The sequence below is a fragment of the Ovis aries genome, chromosome 1 (assembly GCF_016772045.2).
Source record: "Ovis aries strain OAR_USU_Benz2616 breed Rambouillet chromosome 1, ARS-UI_Ramb_v3.0, whole genome shotgun sequence".
Classification (NCBI taxonomy): domain Eukaryota; kingdom Metazoa; phylum Chordata; class Mammalia; order Artiodactyla; family Bovidae; genus Ovis; species Ovis aries.
The window spans coordinates 244194822-244218787 of NC_056054.1; the positions used below are offsets into that span (position 1 = coordinate 244194822).

The 23966-nt window shown below is 34.4% G+C and overlaps 1 non-coding gene across 1 annotated transcript; it reads right to left on the reverse strand.

Annotated features, from left to right (window-relative positions):
• Positions 1-12122: 12122 nt before the first annotated feature.
• TRNAS-GGA (transfer RNA serine (anticodon GGA)) lies at positions 12123-12195 on the reverse strand. The gene has a single exon. It is a non-coding gene; the product is annotated as a tRNA-Ser (tRNA).
• Between the last annotated feature and the right edge of the window lie 11771 nt (positions 12196-23966).

Below are 23966 nucleotides of genomic sequence, written 5' to 3' on the forward strand. Positions count from 1 at the left end.
TTGTACAATTTCACTCTCCCATCAGTATATATGGATGTATGTATGGATCAGTATGTATCAGTATGTAAGGATGTCAATACCTCCATATCCTTAACTAGCATTTAGTATGCCAATCTTTTGAATTTGTGCCATTCTAAAAGTGTGTGGTGGTATATTACTGTGGTTTCATTAGAATTTCCCTAATAATTAATGATGTTGATCATCTTTTCTCTCTTGCTTCACTATAGTGAAGTGTCTGTTAAAATATTTTGTCCATTTTTCAGTGATTGCTTCATGGTATTTTAAAAGTTTGAATACTAGGGATACACTCCCCATGTCAGGTACATGATTTACAAAACTTCCATGTCATCTGTGAAAAAGAGATGTCTTACTTTATTTGTTCCAACTTGGATGCTTTTTACTTTTTTTTTTTTTTCTGCCTGATTGTACATGCTGAGAATTTTTAAAAGAAATGAATAGTACATTTTATCATATGATTTTTTCTGAGTCAGTTAACATATAAACAGCCCTTCATTGCTTGATGTAAAACTGTCTTGAAACATGCTTTTCCCCTTCTTGTTTTATTTAATATTTGTTTGCTCAGCAGGAGAGAAAATCTAGTTCTTGTTACTCTGTCTTGTCCAGAAGCATAAGTTTCATCTAGTCTTTGTAATAACTTTAAAAAAATTCACCTTCTTTTTCTGTATGAAACTCTCTGATAATTTTCCATTATTCCCAGAATAAACTCCAAACACTTTAATATGGCTTACAAAGTAAATAGTACCTACCACCTTCTTCAAACATATCTCCAGCTACTTTCTAGACCATTACATCCGGTCATTTTGCTTTATGTCTCTGGGAGACATCAAAAACTTTAAAGTGTTAATTTTTTCATTCATTTCCTCTGTCTGAAGAGTCTATATCTAAATTCTGCACATGGCCCAGTAATTTTCACCCTTCACTCAAATGTCATTTCTTTTTATGTGGCACCTAGTATCACATTACTCATATTACTCTTTTTTTTTTTTTTGGTCCATTTATCAATAGGAGCATTTATCAATAATTGAAACCAATGTTTAACACTTGATTTACTTTTTTGGCAATTTTCCTCTCCCATCACTTCATGGCAAATAGAAGGGGAAAAGTGGAAGAGGTCATAGGTTTTATTTTCTTGGACTCCAAAGTCACTTCAGATGGTGACTGCAGACATGAAATTAAAAGACACGTACTCCTTGGAAGGAAAGCTAGGACAAACCTAGACACCATATTAAAAAGAAGTGCCATCATTTTGTCATTAGACCTTTATACAAAGGTCTGTATAATCAAAGCTATGGTTTTCAAAGTGGTCATCTATGGATGTGAGAGTTGCACAATAAAGAAGAATGAACCCAAAAGAATTGATGCTTTTGAATTGTGGAGCTGGAGAAGACTCTTGAGAGTCCCTTGAACTGCAAGTGGTTCAAACTAGTCAATCTTAAAGGAAATCAACCCTGAATTTTCAGTGGAAGGACTGATGCTAAAGTTGAAGCTCCAACACTTCAGCCACCTGATGAGAAGTGCTGACTCATTGGAAAAAAAAAAAAAAAAACCCTGCTGCTAGAAAAGATTGATGGCAGGAGGAGAAGAGGGCAGCAGAGAAGGAGATGATTAGAGAGCATCACTGACTCGATGGACATGAATTTGAGCAACCCTGGAAGACAGTGGAGGACAGATGAGTCTGGTGGGCTGCAGTCCATGGGCTTCAAAGAGTCAGACATGACTTAGTGACTGAATAACAAAAACAATTTTGTTCTCTCTTTCCTATGAAATTTAAACTTTATGAAGACAGGGGTCTGATTCTATGTCCATCTATAAACTTAGCAGAAAGAAGTATGCAGAGCGCCCACAAGAAGGTGAACAAATATTTAATAAATGATATGGAACTAAATCTTTTTAAGGTCCTGAAGCTGATTACTTCCACATTCCATCATCACTCTAATGAGAACCTTTTAATTCTTCTATTACTTTATGGATTAATTATAAATTGTCTATCCCTCTAAAAGAATGAAGACTATAGGCATTTTTTCCTTTATCAATTTTTAATATGAATTTCATATTATGTTCTACTTATTGTCTTATATAATATACAACCACAGAAAAACACAAGCATTTGTACCATATAGCTTCCCCACTCTCAGATGTGTTTTCTTTCCACAAGTTAGTTATCATTTCAACACTTCAGTTTCCCAATTTATTATAGAAAGGCAATAATACATCACCTACCAGAGTTGTAAAAATGAATTGAGGTTATATACATGAGACCTAGCACATAATAAAGGCATGGAATTTGTTCCTAAATGCTTTTACTTTAACCTAATTTCTAGATTTTATTTGCTTTTAAATTAGGGTTGGTGTGATTATTCAGACAGGTTTAGTTTAGTCTGAATGATAAGGCAAGTGAGAACAAGAATCTAAGGTGTAGAAAAGAGTCGTGGCGAGAGGGAAAGCTACAATAGGCAAAATTGTCCCTATTAATTTAATAACGGCAGGAAAGATGAGGGTAAGAAGTTGTGTTTGTGTTCATAAAACGTTTATGAAAATTATAACACAAAGAATATCTGAACTTAGAAAAAAGCATTTGATTCATGAATTCTAATACTCAATGCTCCCAGCAAGGAAATATGCATTCAACATTGCCTAACTTATATAAAGGAAGAACTATGAATTTACTGTACAATTAAGTGTAAACCCACTCCAGTATTCTTGCCTGGAGAATCCCAGGGATGGGGGAGCCTGGTGGGCTGCCGTCTATGGGGTTGCACAGTCGGACACAACTGAAGTGACTTAGCAGCAGCGGCAGCAGCAGCAGCAGCAGATATCTATATCTATTTCTTCTAGAATTGGACAATAGAATTGCATTCTAGGATATAAACCCAGCAGGTCACCACTTTCAATTATTAGCATCTGTAATACACCACGTCTAGTTTTTTTAAAGGTGATTCTGGTTGAGGACTATTGACTTTTACTACAAGAACAGCTGTAATAGCAAGTTAGTGTGATATTTTCCATGACATCCCAGGTCTTTGAACATCTCTTAGACATTTAATTACATATTACCAATGAACAATGCATGTCTGGAGTTACTTGGACAAATCCAAGAAAAAAAAAAAAAAGACTGTATAAAAGATAGAATCATTTCTAGTGAAACTTAGACAATGTATTTGCTTAACATTTCATGATTCCAGAAGCAAATATTGCACAGGAGATCAACTTATTTTTAATTTAAACTTTTAATCTAATTTATCTAGGTTTTAGATGAAAAGCCATAATATTTAATATGATGCTTCACATATAGAAAAATGCACTGAATGAACCAAAATAAAAACTTACAATAATGTCCATAGAATGCTTCACTTAACACAGAGGACTTATGTCTAAATTGTAATTAATGTACTCATTTATTTACTTACATTTTTCAATTTTTTGTAGATAGTTTATGCCTTATCTTTATGTATGTTTTTGTCCTTTAATTTTTTGTATTTCAACTAGTATCTCTCAAGCAAATAATGCTTTTTAGACCTATAAGAACAATCTGTGTTTTAAAGGAAAGCTGTAGATATATATTTTAAACAAAAATATGCATTGAATAACTAAATTATCACCATCTTATTTATTATATGTTTGCATTTATTTATAGACTTTTAAAATTATTTTATTTATTGAACATTCTTGCTTTGTATTGGAGATAGTCGACTAACAAACAATGTTGTGATAGTTTCAGGTAAACAGCAAAGAACTCAGCCATAACTGTACATGTATCCATTTTCCCCCCAAACTCCCTTCCCATACAGTTTTCCACATAATACTGAACAGATTTCCATGTGCTATACAGTAGGTCCTTGTTGGCTATCCGTTTTAAGTATAGTTGTGTGTACATGTCCATCCCAAATTCCTTGAATGTCCCTGCACCTCATTCTTCCCCCTGAATTTTTAAAATGAAGGTATTAATATACAGAAAGTAAAACTATTCTATATCACTCACTCACTAGGAATTGATCTTAAAAATAAAGATTACCTTAAAACATATATCTATATATATACATACAAAAACACACACATACACACATATATAACTTTGAAATTAAATTGCACTTTTACTGTTTCTTGATTTTATTTGCTATTTTCTATGTGAAAAAAGCTTTCCTAGTTGAAGCAGATGAAACACTTTAAGTACTCAAGAGAGAGAGTGTTTAGCATATTGCTAGGAGACCACATTCATATCCTCCATAATAACAGCAGTAATTATGTGCTTCCTGGTGCAGGGCATTAGAAACACTGCCAGTTATGTCTCAGCATGCCACGGAATTAACTCATACAATCTCGATCATCTATTTCGAGCAACTCATCTGCCAAGTTGACCTATACTGTAATCAAACTAAATTGTATACTTTTGCTACATTTGCATTTTATTCCAATTTTCAGACACACTCTTCTCATTCATCCTCTGAAATAGCCCTGCTGTAAGTAAGACTTGGTAAATGAATTTTCTTCCCTCAATATCCGGTTCAATAAAAAGCATAAAATTTCTGAAAGTTAAAAGTTCCAATACGGTAATATATTTAACTGTTTTAGATTTCAGTGAATATCTAATCTTCATAATTGAAACTTCCTAGAATAAAGACAGAGTTATCTAGATTATTCCCTTAGTGTTTACATTGTTTAAAGAAATGCATACATTTTTACCTATCAAGGTCAAGTCCTCAAATTCTTAACAATGCATTTCAATGTTAGAAACGAATCAATTTAGAATTGTGAGATGCTAAATGTCCTTTCAGCTCATGGATAAGGCTGTTGTCTTGGAGGCATAGTATTTCCATTTTATTTCATGAAAATATTCAAATACTTTTTAGTTTATTGCTCTTATTTGTAAAAATGAATGCAATACTTCTCAGGTTTGTTAAAAGTGATAGTTTTATAAATGTATGTAAAACACAGAATAGTATCTAACAACATGTAAGTAGTCAATAAATGGCAACTGGCACAATTCCAGTCCCCCCCTCCGCGTTATGAAACATAATATGTATTCTATCTCTCCAACTCTTATCAGCCAGTAGATTTAAAATAAAACCCTGCTTTGGAACATTTCTGTATGTAAATGTGTAAGTTTGAAATTATATGTATACGTGGAATTTTATAATAAAAATTTAATGTTTATTCACAGCAATATATTTCTTATACCTGACATACTGTTGTGTTCTGAGCATATTCTTTAAAATTTGCAAGGAGTTTTTAACACAGTTCTGGCTTTCATGCTTGAAATAAGTCTTCCTACTGTAGCAGACTATAATCACCCTAAACAGTATCCTAGGCTCTTTACTAGGGAGGCTATTATAGTAACAGGAATGTTTCCTTAGAATAATCCCAAGGATCAAGTCTTTTGAGGTGAAATGCCTTAAATAAATAATATGACTGCTCCATGGATGAAGTGAAGTGTTAGTCGCTCAGCCATGCCTGACTCTGTAGTACCCAGAGTAGCCCACCAGGCTCCTCTGTCCATGGAATTCTCCAGGCAAGAACACTAGAAAGGATTGCCATTTCCTTCAGTAGGGTATCTTTCCAATGTAGGTATCTGACTTGAGTCTCTCTCATAGCAGGCAGATTATTTACCATCTGAGCCACCAGTGGATAGTGGTTTAATATTGTAACTTAAACATGTGATTGAAGAGGCAGTTTGTTGCCTACTTTAACATCCATTTTCTTTTCTGGCATTAAACTATCTGATTTTTAGCTTGAACTCCAAATCCCAAACTTCTTTGCAGTTACTGTGGCCTTGTACTAAGTCTGGCCAGTGACATTGACGTGTGCTTGAATATGCAATGCATCAACTTCTAGAAAATCTCATAAAAGGTCTTTTCTCACTTCTCCCTTTTCCTCAGATCTGCTACCTGGAATGAAGAACTGATGAATGAAGGTTTATCTACCATCTTGGATTTTAAACCATCATGTTTTGGAAAACAGAGAAAAAGAAGCAAAAGGACAAAAACCACTGCTAAGTTTATGAGTCTTGTGGAACCACCATATACTCAATGTCTGCTTGTACTTTGGCTTCTTTATGTCACTCATAAGTAAGTTTTATATTTGCTTAAGTACTCTTGTATTTCCTATAGCATAGAGGCAAACTCGAAACACCTTCTATTATGAGATATCCTTATTTTTCTATCATTTGTTTTCACTACTGAACTTCAATAAATTTTAAATTTCAATTGCATAATATTCAGTTTACTCTTGGATGGACAAGTATTAAAACTTGTTTTGATTAATGTGTTTCTTAAGAGGATATAGCTTACTTTTTATAATTTGTAAATATGCAATGTTTTAACTCAGTGTTGTAAAAGTTAAAGACATCACTTTTCTATCATAATCTGACTATTAATACATTACTATTGATAATTAGTAGTAGAAAATTAAGTGCATACTTTATTCTGTACAAAGCAATGTTATTGCTTATGTTATTAAAATATACTTGTGGATAGTCTTCACAAATATCTTAATCACTATTACTTAGTTGTATTTATTTCATAGCAGAAACATAGAACCATAGATTACTTGGCATGGTTTCAAACTGTAGAAATAGGTAAAATAATATCATATACACTTTAGATTTTTCATACCCAGTTATTTTTACTCAATTATTTCATAGTCTTTAACATTAAAAACAGAACCCTGTGAAAATAACCAGCGGTCTTCATGGGTGAACATCCCTGCTCAGGGCACAAAGCTTGATCAAACTGTCTTTAACATTAAAAACAGAACCCCGCAAAAATAACCAGTGGTCATCAATTATCTCATAGTATAGTTATGGATGAGATTAATGGAAGATTAAAAATGTGAAAGGGATTTCCTGGTGATTCATTAGTAAAGAATCCACCTGCCAATGCAGGAGACATGGGTTTGATACCTGGTCTGGGAAGATCCCACATGCCGTAGAGCAACTAAGCCTGTGTGGCATAACTGCTGAGCCTGTGCTTTAGAGCCTGAGAACCTTAACTACTGAGCTCACACACTGCAACTACTCAAACTTGCCAGTCCTAGAGCCCATGCTCTGTAACAAGAGTAGCCACCACAATGAGAAGTCCACTTCTTGCAAGGAAGAGTAGCCCCTGATTGCCACAACTAGAGACGGGCCCGAGCAACAGTGAAGGCCCAACACAGCCATAAACAAATAAATAAGGCTTGAAAAAAACTATGAAAACAAACACTAAGGTCATAGTAATATAAATAATTCAAAATCAAGCAGAAAGACAAAATGACTGAACATTAAACATTAGTGTATTCTACAGAAACTTAAAAGTAGAATTCTCCAAAAGAGAAGAGAGAAATCAGGAGGGGAAAATTAAAGAAACAATAAAAAAAATGAAAAGTTTGGAATTATACTTATGAAGCTCAAGAAATATGACAAAAACTACAAGAAACATCAGAATCAAACTTAGAGTCAATGATAAAGAAAATATCTTGAAGCCAGAGGGAAAAAGAATATTACATCTAGAAGAAAATAAGTGTGGTCTTCATGGGAAAGAGTTCAATCAAAAAGAAATCGGAGTGACATCTGGAAAGTTTTAGAAAAATAATCAAAGAAACAAATTCAGTTAACAAATTGTGAAAAATGTGAAAATCCTATATCTCTCAAAAAGTTGAAGTTGTAATTTAAATTCTTAAGAAGAAAACCTTCCAGAATCAGATAACCTTAATAATAAGAGTTTGATAGGCTGTTTCTAAAATTCATACATAAATAAAATTCATCTAGAATACCAAGAAAACTCAGAAACAAAAAAAAGTTGGAGGACAACCACGTGTTTTTAAGACTTGACTATCAAGATGAGGTAGACAAACATACTACTGCAACAGAGTAAAGGGCCCAGAAATAGACTTATGCAAAAGTCTATTTTCACATTTTTTTCCACAAAGATGCAAAGAAAAGTCAGTAAAGGGAGAATAGACTTTTCAACAAATGATATAGAACATGGATATCCATAAATGAAAACAATGAAGAAGAATATAGAAAATTCAGCTCATAGTATACTATAGTGCTAAGTACAACATGTAAATATCTAAAACTTCTGCAATTAAATATAGGATAAAATCTTTGCAATCTTCTGTTATGCCAGGGTTCATTACATAAAACAAAAGTGTGATCCATAAAATTAAAAAAAAACTCTATCAAAATTAAAATTTTCTGCTCATTGAACCCATCGCTATTAAGTGAAAGAAAAAACAAGTTTCAAATGGGGAAAAATATTTACAGACCACATATTAGGTGAAAACTTTTATCTAGAATATGTAGAGTGTTTTCATAAACACAAACACATTAAAAAAATTGGCCAATAATTTGAACAACACTTTATCACAAAAGCTAAGTGGATAACAAATGAGCACATGAAAAGATGAACAATATTATTAGAGAAATAAGAATTAAAGCATAATGAAATACCACTACACAATTATCAGTATGGCTAGAATTTGAAAGACTGACTTTACCAAGTACTAGTGGGATTTGGAGTGACCAAAACTCTTACACCCTGCTGGTGGAAATGAAAAATGGTACATTCACTTTGTATGACAGTTTGCCAGTTTCCTCAAAAGAAAGTATCATGATTCATATATGATCATGATCCCACTTTTCCAGTTTTTAGTATTTACCCAAAGAAATGAAAGCATGTGTCTATTGAAGTGACTATACAATAATGTTCATAGAAACTAAATTTTTTAAATAAATTTTTTAAAATTTATAGTAACTACAAACTGAAAACACAAATGTCCATCATTTTATGAACAGATAAACAAACTGTGGTATATTGATGAAGTGGGATGCTACTTAGCAATACTAAGAAATGGACTGTTGATATGAGAAAGTGTTGATGATCCTTCTAACTTATGACTATTACCCTCTCATGAAGACCAAGAATTAATTGTCTGATTTTTTTTATAATTCTTTTTATATTTTATAGGTAAAAAAATGAATGGCTATAAACTCAGAGATTCTGTCAGCTTTTCAGATGTTTAATAATTTGATCACTAGTCTTAAAAAAGGAAAATCTGAAAATTCAGCAGGATACAGAATATGTAAAACCTAATGTTTTTCAAATTGTGTCTTTTTATATACTGTATATATAAAGCTATTATGTGGAAAGATCTTTCAGATCATTTTCAGACCTGCACTATGTCTTTTCAGGTATCAATTCTATATTCTGCATAAGCATTACAGACTAAGAGAAGGTCAACTGCTACCTAGGTAGTTTATCTAATGTATCTAATGGCAATACTACAAAAACAGAATTATTTTTTTCCTAAATTACAAGTTAAAAAAATCAGAGCACTTCCCAACACCATACACAAAGATAAACTCAAAATTGATTAAAGACCTAAATATAAGACCAGAAACTATAAAACTCTTAGAGGAAAACACAGGCAGAACACTCGATGACATAAATCAAAGCAAGATCCTCTATGACCCATCTCCTAGAGTAACAGAAATAAAAACAAAAGTAAACAAGTGAGACCTGATTAAACTTGAAAGCTTTTGCACATCAAAGGAAACTATAAGCAAGGTGAAAAGACAACCCTTAGAATGGGAGAAAATAATAGCAAATGAAACAATGGACAAAGGATCAACTTCCAAAATATACAAGCAACTCATACAACTCAATGCCATAAAAAACAAACCACCCAATCAGAAAATTGGGAAAAGACCTAAACAGACATTTCTCCAAAGAAGACATACAGATGTCTAACAAACACATGAAAAGTTGCTCAACATTGCTTGTTATTAGAGAAATGCAAATAAAAACTACAATGAGATATAACCTCACACCAGTCAGAATGGCCATCATCAAAAAGTCTACCAACAATAAATGCTAGAAAGGGTGTGGAGAAAAGGGAACTCTCTTGCACTGTTGGTGGGAATGTAAATTGATACAGCCACTGTGGAAGACGGTATGGAGGTTCTTTAAAAGACTAGGAATAAAAGCACCATATATCCCAATCCTAGGCATTTACCCCGAGGAAACAAAAATTGAAAAAGACACATGTATCCCATTGTTCATTGCAGCACTATTTACAACAGGTAGAACATGGAAGCACCCTAGATGTCCATAGACAGATGAATGGATAAAGAAGTCATGGTACATATACACAATGGACTATTACTCAGCCATAAAAAGAAACCCATTTGAGTCAGTTCTGAAGAGGTAGATGAACCTAGAACCAATTATACAGAGTGAAGTGAGTCAGAAAGAGAAAGATAAATATCATATTCTGAGAAGGGGACGACAGAGGATGAGATGGCTGGATGGCATCACTGACTCAATGGACGTGAGTCTGAGTGAACTCTGGGAGATGGTGATGGACAGGGAGGCCTGGCGTGCTGTGATTCATGGGGTCGCAAAGAGTCGGATACGACTGAGCGACTGAACTGAACTGAATTACAGTCAGGACTCTCGAGAGGCATGAATATCTTCTGGAGTTTGTCTTCTATGAGTCAGAGATTGTGCTGTAAGAATTTTTTTTCAATTATTCTATATGTTATTAAGTTATCTATTAAGGGACATAATTATTCACACAAAAATGAATTTACTTCACAGTAGCTTTAAATGTACTTTATAATACATGATGTATTTTTAATTAGAGATCTGTAAAAACTCAGTTTATTAATGTATTGGCCTTTTATAGATGAAAATTGGCTCCAAATTTGCACTCTACAAGCCTAGAATCCTCTTCAATATAACATAATCTACTTTAAAAATATTTAACAAAAATTAAACATAGTTATTGGATAAGAACATTTATATCCCTATCTATCAGCTTTACAGTCCATTACTGGTGAGCAATTCATATTATTTTATAAAACAAAAAGACATATTAATTTGTTTCTATGATCTAAGTATATAGTCAGAATCAAACTACTAGCAAATTTTACTGGCAATTTTGTTATAGATCAGTTAATTAAAATAGCTGATATTGAATTTGATTATGTACATTTACTGCATTTAATCATTATAAGAGAGCTCCCTCAAAAATAATATTTAAAATTCATCATGAAATTTGAAGATTTTTAAAAATTGCCAAATAAATCCTTTCATGCTTTGCAAGGCAGCGTGGCTCAGTGACTCACAGAAAGATTGAAATTTGAAATTCTAATCTCAGCTTTTAATTCACATACTGAGTGATGCTGGGCAAAGCACTTAACCTCACTGATCCTTCATCTGTAAAATTGGATTTGTGGAAACACGGCTGTAAAGAGCTGTAAATAAACATAAGTAGCTATTAGAGAATGAATTCCAACTTTACTCCATAAAAATCAAAAGAATCCAATGCTATTGTTTAGCATGAAACATTCACCCTAAAGCAAGCAGTTAATAGAAGTGCTATGAGTCATGGACTCTTTGTCAGCCTTTGAAATTCTACTCTGACATAAAGCTGATGAAATAATAAAAACAACATTGATTAAAATCAGATCATAAAGATCAGGTTGAATTCAATATAAAGATAGAACATAAGTCTCAAAATATCAAGAATATTGCAATTCATATCTGTGATTATGCTTATTTATTGCTATAAATATGATTTGATGCTTCTTGTGCTCAACTTGGTTGAGGCAGAATAAGTGTATATATCAAATAAGTGATACATTAGCAATATATGCCAATATTAGGGAAGAATAAATTTTAATTTCTTTGCTTCCATGAAACAAGCTAATAAGGAAAATACAGATATTACCTCAAGACCACTCTTCCTGATGAGAGTTCCAGGACAGGCATGATAGGAACTGGGGGAAAATGAGAGGCATGATCCAAGGTACTTCTAAATAAAAGGCATGGCAGTATCCCCTGATCGTAAGCTTCAGGTGTTTATGTTTCTTGTGAATCCTGAATCTGAATTAGGTACTTTTTACTGAGTTTCAAAAACATGAATTAATTTTTCTGGAAGAAAAAAATGACTGTTTTCTTAGTGATTTAATCCATGGCTTCAAACTGTAACTTCTTTTTGATTATTACCATTAGTATGTAGCATTTTTTATTGGCGTATAAGTGCTTAACAATGTTGTTAATTTCTGCTGTACAACAAAGTGAATTAACTCTATGAATATATCATTTCCTTCTCCAGGGGATCTTCCTGACTCAGGAATCGAACCTGGGTCTCCTGCATTCCAGGCAGACGCTTTAACCTCTGAGCCACCAGGGAAGCCTATATATATACATATATACATATATACAGATATACAGATATACAGATATACATATATACAGATACATATGTATATATCCCCTCTTTTTTGAAACTTTCTCCCACCAACTGCCCCATCCTACCCCTCTAGCTCATCACAGAGCTTATGTATAGAATCTAGAAAAATGGTACAGATGAACCTATTTCCAGGGAAGGAATAGAGACTCAGACATAGAGAACAGACACGTGGACATGGAGAGAGCCGAGGGGAGAGCAGGACAAATTGAGACAGGAGGATTGAAGTATTTACACTACTCAGTTAAATAGACAGCTACTGTGACTCTGCTATAAAGCACAGGAAATTCAGTAGTGCTCTGAAACATTTTAATGAAGTCATATAGCATATGAAACCACAGGATTTAGTTGTAAGAAGGTACTACCAACTACCATCAGAATAAGAGTAGGAGTCTATCAGTGCCTTCTTTCTGTCTATATTCTTCCAACTTTTTTCGGTAAGATTTTGACATATGTCAGAAAAAAAATCTCTCTTCCCATAACTAACCATGCCAGAATTTATACTGGTAACAAATCTAGCATTTTCTTAGTCTGCAAATGGCAAAATGCCTCTTTCCATATTTGCCTACCATTTGTCACCATACTTGCCTTCATCTGCTCATTTGGGGAGGAACAGATTTTAGCCACGTAATTGCTGGGTATGAGTTAAGTAAGAGGGAAGTCATTCACTGATCAATAAAATATCATCATGACTTGAGCCTCTGGCATGGTTCAATTTCTCTATAGCCATCCCTGGATATAGAAACTGAAGATCCGACCAATGGCTTGAGCATTCACCTATCACAACTGAAGACAGCCAGCAGTTCATCAAAAGTATGTTAACTCAAAGAGTATTTAAATTCTCTGTTAAATTTGCCTTTAATTGCAGGTAATATAAAATTATTAACCAAACCAACAATAGCAATTGAGCTTATTTCCCCAATGATTGAAAAACAAACTACAACTGCTACAACATAAAATCATCCAAAACAAAATATATTTTATCTCAAATTCTGTTTGAGAAAGTAGTAAAACATAATTTTTGACACAGCAGATTCTAATTCTTTTTTATTGTGTGTTTGATTACAAAAATTGTCTTTATAATATTAATATTTTATATCTTATGTGCTTAGCTTTATAGTTATTGAACTTCTATGTATTATTCTTCCATAGATTTTCTTACTTTATACTTAGTTAAGCATATTTTCTGACATTAAACAAAATGGTAACAAAATACAATAAACATATAGCTTACTGACATGTGACAATAAATTTAAAACTTCCTTCTTCTGAAATTATAAGGATAATACTGATATAACTTCTATTTTAAAATCACTTTAAATTCTGTTAGAACTTGTCTGATATACTTATGAACTTGCTAAGGAAAAAATGAGCATAAACTTGACTTCAGCAAAACAATTATTTCCTTGATATTAATTGCACATTTGTGTATTTTCTTTCAAAAGTAGCTTGCAATTTAATATCTTTGTGGAAATAGGTTAATTACAACATTAGTCTAATGAATTATTTAAAGCAAATTATAAAATCAAGAAACACTAGTGTATGCTTATTAGAAATGTAGGAAGAGGCAGGGCTTCAGGATTGCACAGAAGTGAGTGAAAATTTCAGTCCCTCCTTATTTCCTTGTCAGTAAAGTAGAATATTGGAGAAGGCAATGGCAACCCACTCCAGTGCTCTTGCCTGGAAAATCCCATGGACGGAGGAGCCTGGTGGGCTGCAGTCCATGGGGTCGCTAAGAGTCGGACACGACTGTGCGACTTCACTTTCACTTTTCATTTTCATGCTTTGGAGAAGGAAATGGCAACCCACTCCAGTGTTATTGCTTGGAGAATCCCTGGGATGGGGGAGCCTGGTGGGCTGCCATCTATGGGGTCGCACAGAGTCGGACACGACTGAAGCGACTTAGCAGCAGCAGCAGCAAAGTAGAATATATTGTATAGTCATCAGGGTGTTCATGGAAATTAGAGATAAAAACATAAATTTTCTACCTCAGTATTGATGAGAAGAGTCAACTCATTGGAAAAGACTCTGATGCTGGGAAAGAGTAAGGGCCGGAGTATAAGGGGGCAACAGAGGATGAGATGGTTGGATGGCATCACTGACTCAATGGACATGAGTTTGAGCGAACTCAGAGAGATAGTGAAGGACAGGAAAACCTGGCATGCTGCAGACCATGGGGTCACAGAGTCGGACATGACTGAGCGACTGAACAACAGCAACAAACCCCAGAACTAGCTATAGAGGGCACTGAACAGATATCAACTCAGGTTCTTACAGTTATAGCTTAACTAGATGTTCATGACTGACGCGACTTAGCAGCAGCAGCAGTAGCAGATGCTCATTTAATGAGTTTTGCTTGAGTTTCTGAGTGAGCTGCTGAGGCAGAAGAGGAAGTATACACATGACAGATTTGTTCTCTCAGTGTTTTGGGGGAGTCTAGACTATGGTATTTGTTAACTAAGCTTTGAGAGAATATGGGATAAAAATCCATTCCCAAGAACACCCTGGGTGTTACCATTTTCCCACCATATGGAGAAAGTCTTTAGTGAAAGAGAATGAAGCCACCCTGCAGAGAGAAGCAGATGCCTCTGTGTGTGTGTGTGTGTGTGTGTGTGAGTGTGTGTGTGTGTGTGTGTGTGTGTGAAGGAGAAAACATAATCATCCTGTGTTTCTGAGTCATTTTCATATTTGTTTCTGCTCTTCTTTCAGTTTAATAATTTTTAATCTCTTACTTATAACTTGTGAGCCAACGTAAGCCTCCACTTTTAACCTAAGTGTGGAAGTTGGGTTTCTGCCACTTGCAAAGAAAAAGAACAATTATTTCCATTATGCCTATGACATATGAACCTGGAGAAAATCTACATTTAAGTACCAAAAATTTTCACTAAGTGTCGAGACAGAGAAAGTCACGACCATTTGAATTTTCATATTCTTCTATAAATTGGGAACCATTGTATCTGCCTTATAGTACCATGCTTTGTCAAAATTATGCATTTTATTTTGATGATTTCTACTAATAGCAATTGTTAATCACTTTTTCTCTATGTATTCATATGCATATGGCCAGGAAACTATTGCTTTTATGTGGGGGGAAAAGACATCAACCCACTGAACTAATTTAAGATTATGACTCAGAACTCCCTGGGTTCTAACTGTGGCTTCACTGTGCTATTATGAGATCATATGTAAGTAATTCAACCTTTCTGTTTTCTCATAGATGATGAAAACCGAATTTGATCTCTCCATTGATGTAAAATGCCTTTCAAATTAGTTTGTTCATATTTATTATTTCTCTTCACTGAATGCCAATTACTAAGTTCAAGAGTATCTAATTTACTTGCAATTATTTCTCATTAAAATAATATGTTTTCTTCAGATTTACCAAGTGTTTTTTTTCTTTTTCTCCTCTCATATCCTTGACTTTTCTTATTGGAATAAAAAAATTAAAAACTTGTCAGCAGTTCAAGATAAATTTATATTATTTTAAAACACAGTATCAAATTCACAAACTAAACTCTGGATTCACTTAGGTATTTCTATTGTCTCTCAAAATAAGTATGGGATATTTTCAGCCTTGCTTTCTTAAGTTAGCCATGCAAATGGTTGTTACCAGGTAACTAATAAGAACCTATTCTATTTAAGGGATCAAAAAAAGAGATACATATTTGACAACTTGAATTTTCCAGTTTAGCTACTAATTTTTAAAACAAGGAAGAGGAAATCTCAGCATTTCTTTGAGAATAAATGTCACTTTGTGATATCTGCACAATGTGTGCATGATATATGTAGCCATTCACAGTACCAAAAATAAAAGACAAGGAGACGTAGGCATGATAGCACCTCATTGTTATGTACTTACTTAGGAATTAAGATTTTATGATAATATGGCTAGTCTGGGGACTGGGGTTGGTACTGGGAAAAGAAAACGCACCCTGACACCAAATCCAGATGATGATTTTGTATTTTTTAACTTCTAAAATATAGGCATTATCATTTCACTTACTTGACATGAGTTTCTTAAGCTTTAAACCAAGAAGTTTGGCATAAATTATTTTTAGTATCCTTTTGAGCAATCCTAGTTTCAGATATTTTGATTATATTACAGAAGACTTACATGCTTCCAAATATCGAATAGAACAAAATAGATGTGGTGCATAACTTTTTCAGAGAAATATGCAATGTTTCAATTAATATTTATAATGTATTAATAATATTAACAAGTAATTGAAAACCTGAAATTATTCAAATATGTGGTAAATTGTTCAACAACCTAATTTTCATGAGTTAATACATATGAGTTTTTTTCTTACATCACATAGGAAACAATAAACATTTACAATTTTATGGATGCAGACAAATTCTCTATCATATATTTGCTGATAGCAGATTAATCAATATAGAATTGCTTAAGAAATGTATTATTCAATATTGTTTATATACTAGAATTACAATTCTAGGAATTTATCTTAAGGAAAATTTAGATTTCTTACAAAATTATCGACAAAGATATTCTTTGAGGAATCATTGTGACGTAAAGACAGAACTCTACAAAAGTATAAACTGAAAGAAATATTTTCTCCCCAACACATCCCACTTTAGAGGCTAGTGCATCTTTCATTATTTGCCTTTCACTTTAGAAATTATCTATCTGCCCCTTTTCTTAAGCATATTTTCTATTCTTACAAAAAATCATATCATATATTCTGTACTTCAGTTTTATGTATATTTATACAGTGAAATTTATTTTGAGTCCTGATGGCTTTGTAAACTTTCACCATTGATTTAATAACTCCCAGTGGTTCCCTATGATAGGCATTTTGAAGTTTCCAGTTTCAGAATGTTATAAGTAATGCTTCAATTACTTTTTAAGGGATATACAACAGGAAATTGCTTTCAAATACTTGTTATGTATTATATGTCACAGTGAAGAAAAATCACAATCAATAAATTTGAATTATTAGACACTTGAAGTGTTTTTTCTATTTTTATTCTGAAACTCACCTGAAAAATGATGCAATGTCATTTTGCTTAAAAAAAGATAAAAATTGACTTTTAATGAGATTACCTTAAAGACTGACGGGTGCGAAAGTTGCCTTGCATTTCAGCTATAAATAATGTAACACCCATAAATAAAATGAAACTAAAAACTCACATAAGAACTAATATATCAAAATTCCAATGATTTCAGTTCAGTTCAGTCGGTCAGTCCTGTCTGATCATTTGCGACCCCATGAACTGCAGCACGCCAGGCCTCCCTGTCCATCACCAACTCCCAGAGTTTACCCAAATTCATGTCCATTGAGTCAGTGATGCCATCCAACCATCTCATCCTCTGTTGTTCCCTTTTCCTGCTGCCCTCAATATTTCCCACCATCAGAGTCTTTTCAAATGAGTCAGCTCTCCAATGATTTACTTAAGATTAAATTTTCAGATAAAACAAAATTTTAAAGATTTATAATTTAAAAATGTATCTTTTTATAGAGATGTTCTCCATATTGGAGCCAAACTGGAATTAAGGCATGTTTGTAACAATAACTTTTTATGCACAGCATTAGAATTTAAGAACATTTTACATTCCTTTAATTCCCCTGAAGAGCAAGAGTTTTTACACATAGCAATTGAAAAACTAGATTGAAAAACTAGTTTTCTTTATTTTATCTCCATACTAAATGATTTTTACTCAAAGATGGGCTTAAGGACATTGAAAAGGTTGTGAAATATTGACAAACTGCAATGTATTTCTCTAGGATATCAAAGAGCTATTGGCTGGTTTAGGAAACATTAAAAAAAAAAAAAACAACTTTGATTCTGTATTAACACAAACCTTATTATCCTCACAAACAACTCTTCATTTAGTTGTCATATTTCTACATGTTAAGGAAACAATAATTTGTTTGATTATGTATAGATCTTTTCAAGTTCACCTTTATCCATCTTTAGTAGTTGAGAAGGCACTATGAAACTTCAGTCAGAGCTCCTGCTATTACTTGTGGACAAATGACTGGTAGCTTTCCTTATTTCAATGGCAAACTTAAAGTACTAAAAATATGTTAACAAAAAACCTTGCATAAATTAAGATGATCATGCATCTATAAAACTTAGCACAGTTCCTGACCCAGCAAAATAATCAAGTTATTATAATTAATTTCTTTAAAGTATTATATCATTGAATACATTCTAAATACATTATAAATGTAAGCAAATCATTCACAAGCTTTGTGATTTAATTACTATTAGCTTTGAATTACATGTAATATACAGTCAAACAAAACACATTAAGTTACCGTGACACCTCACAGTTCAGTTCAGTTCAGTCGCTCAGTCGTGTCAGACTCCTTGCGACCCCATGAATCGCAGCACGCCAGGCCTCCCTGTCCATCAACAACTCCCAGAGTTCACTCAGACTCACGTCTATGGAGTCAGTGATGCCATCCAGCCATCTCATCCTCGGAATTTTTTTTTAATTTCTAAAGCTTATAAAATGAATAGTGTTGTATTTTCTATTTTCTATTCTGTTTGATATGGTACCCACTGGCCATATGTGGCTATTTAAATAAAATTTTAAAATTACTGAAACTTAAGTAAAAGTTAAAATTTATCTTCTCATTTGCTGTTGTATCATTTCAAGTACTGAATAGCTGTATACAGCTAGTGGATACTATATTAGACAATGGATGTATAGAATATTTCCATATCACTGATGATTTTGTTGAATATCACTGATTCAGACAAATAAATTCTATAATTCATACTATGTGTAAGTACTTTAATGATAGGAATTTTTTCATTTATTTATTTCTTAGCCTAATTACTCAATTATTTATTTCTAATCTACTTTGTAGTATAAACAACTTAATGCAACATAGATAAAATATGAATAAAGCACCTGAAGTAATTGATAAACCAACTCTGTAACTGTAAAAAAAGACAAGAAGAAATATTTAAGTTATTAGACAAAAACCCATGCCTTCTGAACATCTTCTACAAGTAAAATTGGAATTTATAGTTTCTAACAGCTAGTTTAAGAAGGCTGAAAAAATATTTTAAAAATTTGGGAAGTTCATAAAGAGAAACTAGTAAGTAGCCCATACCCCTAGGAAAAGCAGAGCTATTCAAATTCTAAGACCCAACATTTATTTTGTTATTTCTAATAAAAAGAACATTAGGTAGGAAAATACAGTCTATCATCAGCTCTATATTAGAATGAGAAATTTATTCAAGCTATTTCATATAATGTCTTCCATGATAGCAGCTAGAATCACATCGATGCTCATTTAGAATTATAAACACTATGAGAACATTGGCAAATTGATGAAGGCTCTAAATTCAGAGAACTATTTTAGAGTAGTCTTATAAAGCCTCTTTTTGTTATTTGATACATATATGATTTTGATAATATTACCATAGATAGAGTTAGTCTGCTAAAAATATATATTCACATAAATTTGCACACAATATAAGGGTTTCATATAATTTACATGCAAGTGTTCACACTCCAAGCATTTATTACCTAAGTAATGGGAAGAATTATATATTGTTAAGGATATATTGTATAAAGGCTATTTCTCACTCACAATTTGGATAGGTGTAATTTATCAATGATATCAAGGTTATGTTCTTTAAAAAGTTCTAGAACATTGTGCTCCATTTTTTGGTTAGATGAGGTTATATGTTTCACATGCCAAGCAGGAATGTGGTTGTGTTGACTTCTAGTTTTGTAAGTTGATGAGATTGAAAACTATGTGTACCTGAAAGGAAAATCAGCCTACTTCTCAATATAAATAAGTCAAAAGAATGATCATGAATGGAAAACTTGGCAAAAACTCACTAAATGCTTTCTCAGTGGCATCACTAGCAACTAGTGGTTAACCATACAGTCTATGGAATTCACCAGGCCAGAATACTGGAGGGAGTAGCCTTTCCTTTCTCCAGGGGATCTTCCCAACTCAGGGACTGAACCCAGGTCTCCTGCATTGCAGACAGATTCTTTACTAGTTGAGCCACCAGGGAAGCCCAGTGGTTGACAACTAGTGTTTAAAGATAATTGATTGGTACAATCAGAACCAATGGTACAAAGTCAGGCTGCATGGAGGTGTCTTAGGGCAGGTAAAAACTCTGACTTCACCTTGTCCATTTCAATGCAACAACTGTCATCATATTTGTAGAAGTCACAAATATGAGAGAGAGTGGCTAAATGACTGACAGAATCTAAAATTTTAAAGAAATTGAATAAGATAAAAACATTCAAATGTGATTGTTAATACTTAACATGCATAAAGGTGTTAATGTGCATGTAGATGATAAATTTAACTAAGTGCATATGGGAAGATTTTTGTCCTTACAGCAACTCTTACAGGATTCTGTTTAAGTGCAAATTCATTACAAGCCATAAATGATATCACTGCTACAAAACCCAATACCATTTTTGTCTGTAGTAATAGTTCAGTAAAGTTCAGTCACTCAGTTGTGTCCGACTCTTTGTGACCCCATGAATCACAGCATGCCAGGCCTTCATGTCCATCACCAACTCCCAGATTTCACTCAAATTCACTTCCATTGAGTCAGTGATGCCATCCAGCCATCTCATCCTGGGTCGTCCCCTTCTCCTCCTGCCCCCCAAACCCTCCCCACATCAGAGTCTTTTCTAATAAGTCAAATTTTCACATGAGGTGGCCAAAGTATTGGAGTTTCAGCTTCAGCATCATTCCTTCCAAAAGAAATCCCAGGGCTGATCTCCTTCAGAATGAACTGGTTGGATCTCCTTGCAGTCCAAGGGACTCTCAAGAGTCTTCTCCAACACCGCAGTTCAATAGCATCAATTCTTCGGTGCTCAGCCTTCTTCACAGTCCAACTCTTACATCCATACATGATCACAGGGAAAACCATAGCCTTGACTAGACGGAACTTAGTCGGCAAAGTAATGTCTCTGCTTTTGAATATGCTATTTAGGTTGGTCATAACTTTTCTTCCAAGGAGTAAGTGTCTTTTAATTTCATGGCTGCAGTCACCATCTGCAATGATTTTGGAGCCCCCCAAAATAAAATCTGACACTGTTTCCACTGTTTTCCCATCTATTTGCCACGAAGTGATGGGACCAGATGCTATGATCTTGGTTTACTGAGTGCTGAGCTTTAAGCCAGCTTTTTCACTCTTCACTTTCACTTTCATCAAGAGGATTTTTAGTTCCTCTTCACATTTTGCCATAAAGGTCGTGTCATCTGCATATCTGAGGTTACAGATATTTCTCCTGGCATCTTGATTCCAGCTTGTGTTTCTTCCAGTCCAGCATTTCTCATGATGTACTCTGCATATAAGTTAAATAAGCAGGGTGACAATACAGCTTTGGCGTACGCCTGATCCTATTTGGAATCAATCTGTTGTTCCATGTCCAGTTCTAACTGTTGCTTTCTGACCTGCATACAGATTTCTCAAGAGGCAGGTCAGGTGGTCTGGTATTCCCTTCTCTTGAAGAATTTTCCACAGTTTATTGTGATCCACACAGTCAAAGGCTTTGGCATAGTCAATAAAGCAGAAATAGATGTTTTTCTAGAACTCTCTTGTTTTTTCCATGATCCAGAGGATGTTGGCAATTTGAACTCTGGTTCCTCTGCCTTTTCTAAAACCAGCTTGAACATCAGGAAGTTCATGGTTTACATATTGCTGCAGCCGGGCTTGGAGAATTTTGAGTATTACCTTACTAGCATGTGAGATGAGTGCAATTGTGCAGTAGTTTGAGCATTCTTTGGCGTTGCCTTTCTTTGGGATTGGAATGAAAACGGACCTTTTCCAGTCCTATGGCCACTGCTGAGTTTTCCAAATTTGTTGGCATATTGAGTGCAGCACTTTCACAGCATCATCTTTCAGGATTTGGAGTAGCTCTAGTTGAATTCTGTCAGCTCCACTGGGTTTGTTCATCGTAATGCTTTCTAAGGCCCACTTGACTTCACATTCCAGGATGTCTGGCTCTAGGTGAGTGATTACACCATCATGATTATCTGGGTCGTGAAGATCTTTTTTGTACAGTTCTTCTGTGTATTCTTGCCACCTCTTCTTAATATCTTCTGCTTCTGCTTCTGTTATGTTAGGTCCATACCATTTCTGTCCTTTATCGAGCCCATCTTTGCATGAAATGTTCCCTTGGTATGTCTAATTTTCTTGAAGAGATCTCTAGTCTTTCCCATTCTGTTGTTTTCCTCTATTTCTTTGCATTGATCACTGAAGGAGGCTTTCTTATCTCTTCTTGCTCTTCTTTGGAACTCTGCATTCAGATGCTTATATCTTTCCTTTTCTCCTTGGCTTTTCACCTCTCTTCTTTTCACAGCTATTGTAAGGCCTCCGCAGACAGCCATTTTGCTGTTTTGCATTTCTTTTCCATGGGGATGGTCTTGATCCCTGTCTCCTGTACAATGTCATGAACCTCATTCCATAGTTCATCAGGCACTCTATTTATCAGATCTAGGCCCTTAAATCTATTTCTCACTTCCACTGTATAATCATAAGGGATTTGATTTAGGTCATACCTGAATGGTCTAGTGGTTTTCCCTACTTTCTTCAATTTAAGTCTGAATTTGGCAATAAGGAGTTCATGATCTGAGCCACAGTCAGCTCCTGGTCTTGTTTTGGTTGACTGTATAGAGCTTCTCCATCTTTGGCTGCAAAGAATATGATCAATCTGATTTCAGTGTTTACCATCTGGTGATGTCCATGTGTAGAGTCTTCTCTTGTGTTGTTGGAAGAAGGTGTTTGCTATGACCAGTGCATTTTCTCGGCAAAACTCTATTAGTCTTTGCCCTGCTTCATTCTGCATTCCAAGGCCAAATTTTCCTGTTACTCCAGGTGTTTCTTGACTTCCTACTTTTGCATTCCAGTTTCCTATAATGAAAAGGACATCTTTTTTGGGTGTTAGTTCTAAAAGTCTAGTAGGTCTTCATAGAACCGTTCAACATCAGCTTCTTCAGTGTTACTGGTTGGGACATAGACTTGGATTACTGTGATATTGAATGGTTTGCCTTGGAGATGAACAGATATCATTCTGTCATTTTAGAGATTGCATCCAAGTACTGCATTTCAGACTCTTTTGTTGACCATGATGGCTACTCCATTTCTTCTGAGGGATTTTCTGCCCGCAGCAGTAGATATAATGGTCATCTGAGTTAAATTCACCCTTTCCAGTCCATTTTAGTTCGCTGAATCCTAGGATGTCGATGTTCACTCTTGCCATCTCTTGTTTGACCACTTCCAATTTGCCTTGATTCATGGACCTAACATTCCAGGTTCCTATGCAATATTGCTCTATGGCATCAGACCTTGCTTCTATCACCAGTCACATCCACAGCTGGGTAATGTTTTTGCTTTGGCTCCATCCCTTCATTCTTTCTTGAATTATTTCTCCACTGATCTCCAGTAGCGTGTTGGGCACCTACTGACCTGCGAAGTTCCTCGTTCAGTACCTATCATTTTGCCTTTTCATACTGTTCATAGGGTTCTCAAGGCAAGAATACTGAAGTGGTTTGCCATTCCCTTCTCCAGTGGACCACATTCTGTCAGTCCTCTCCAACATGACCCGCCTGTCTTGGGTTGCCCTGTGGTCAGGGTTTGGTTTCATTGAGTTAGACAAGGCTATGGTCCTAGTGTGATTAGATTGACTAGTTTTCTGTGAGCATGGTTTCAGTATGTCTGCCCTCTGATGCCCTCTTGTAATACCTGCCATCTTA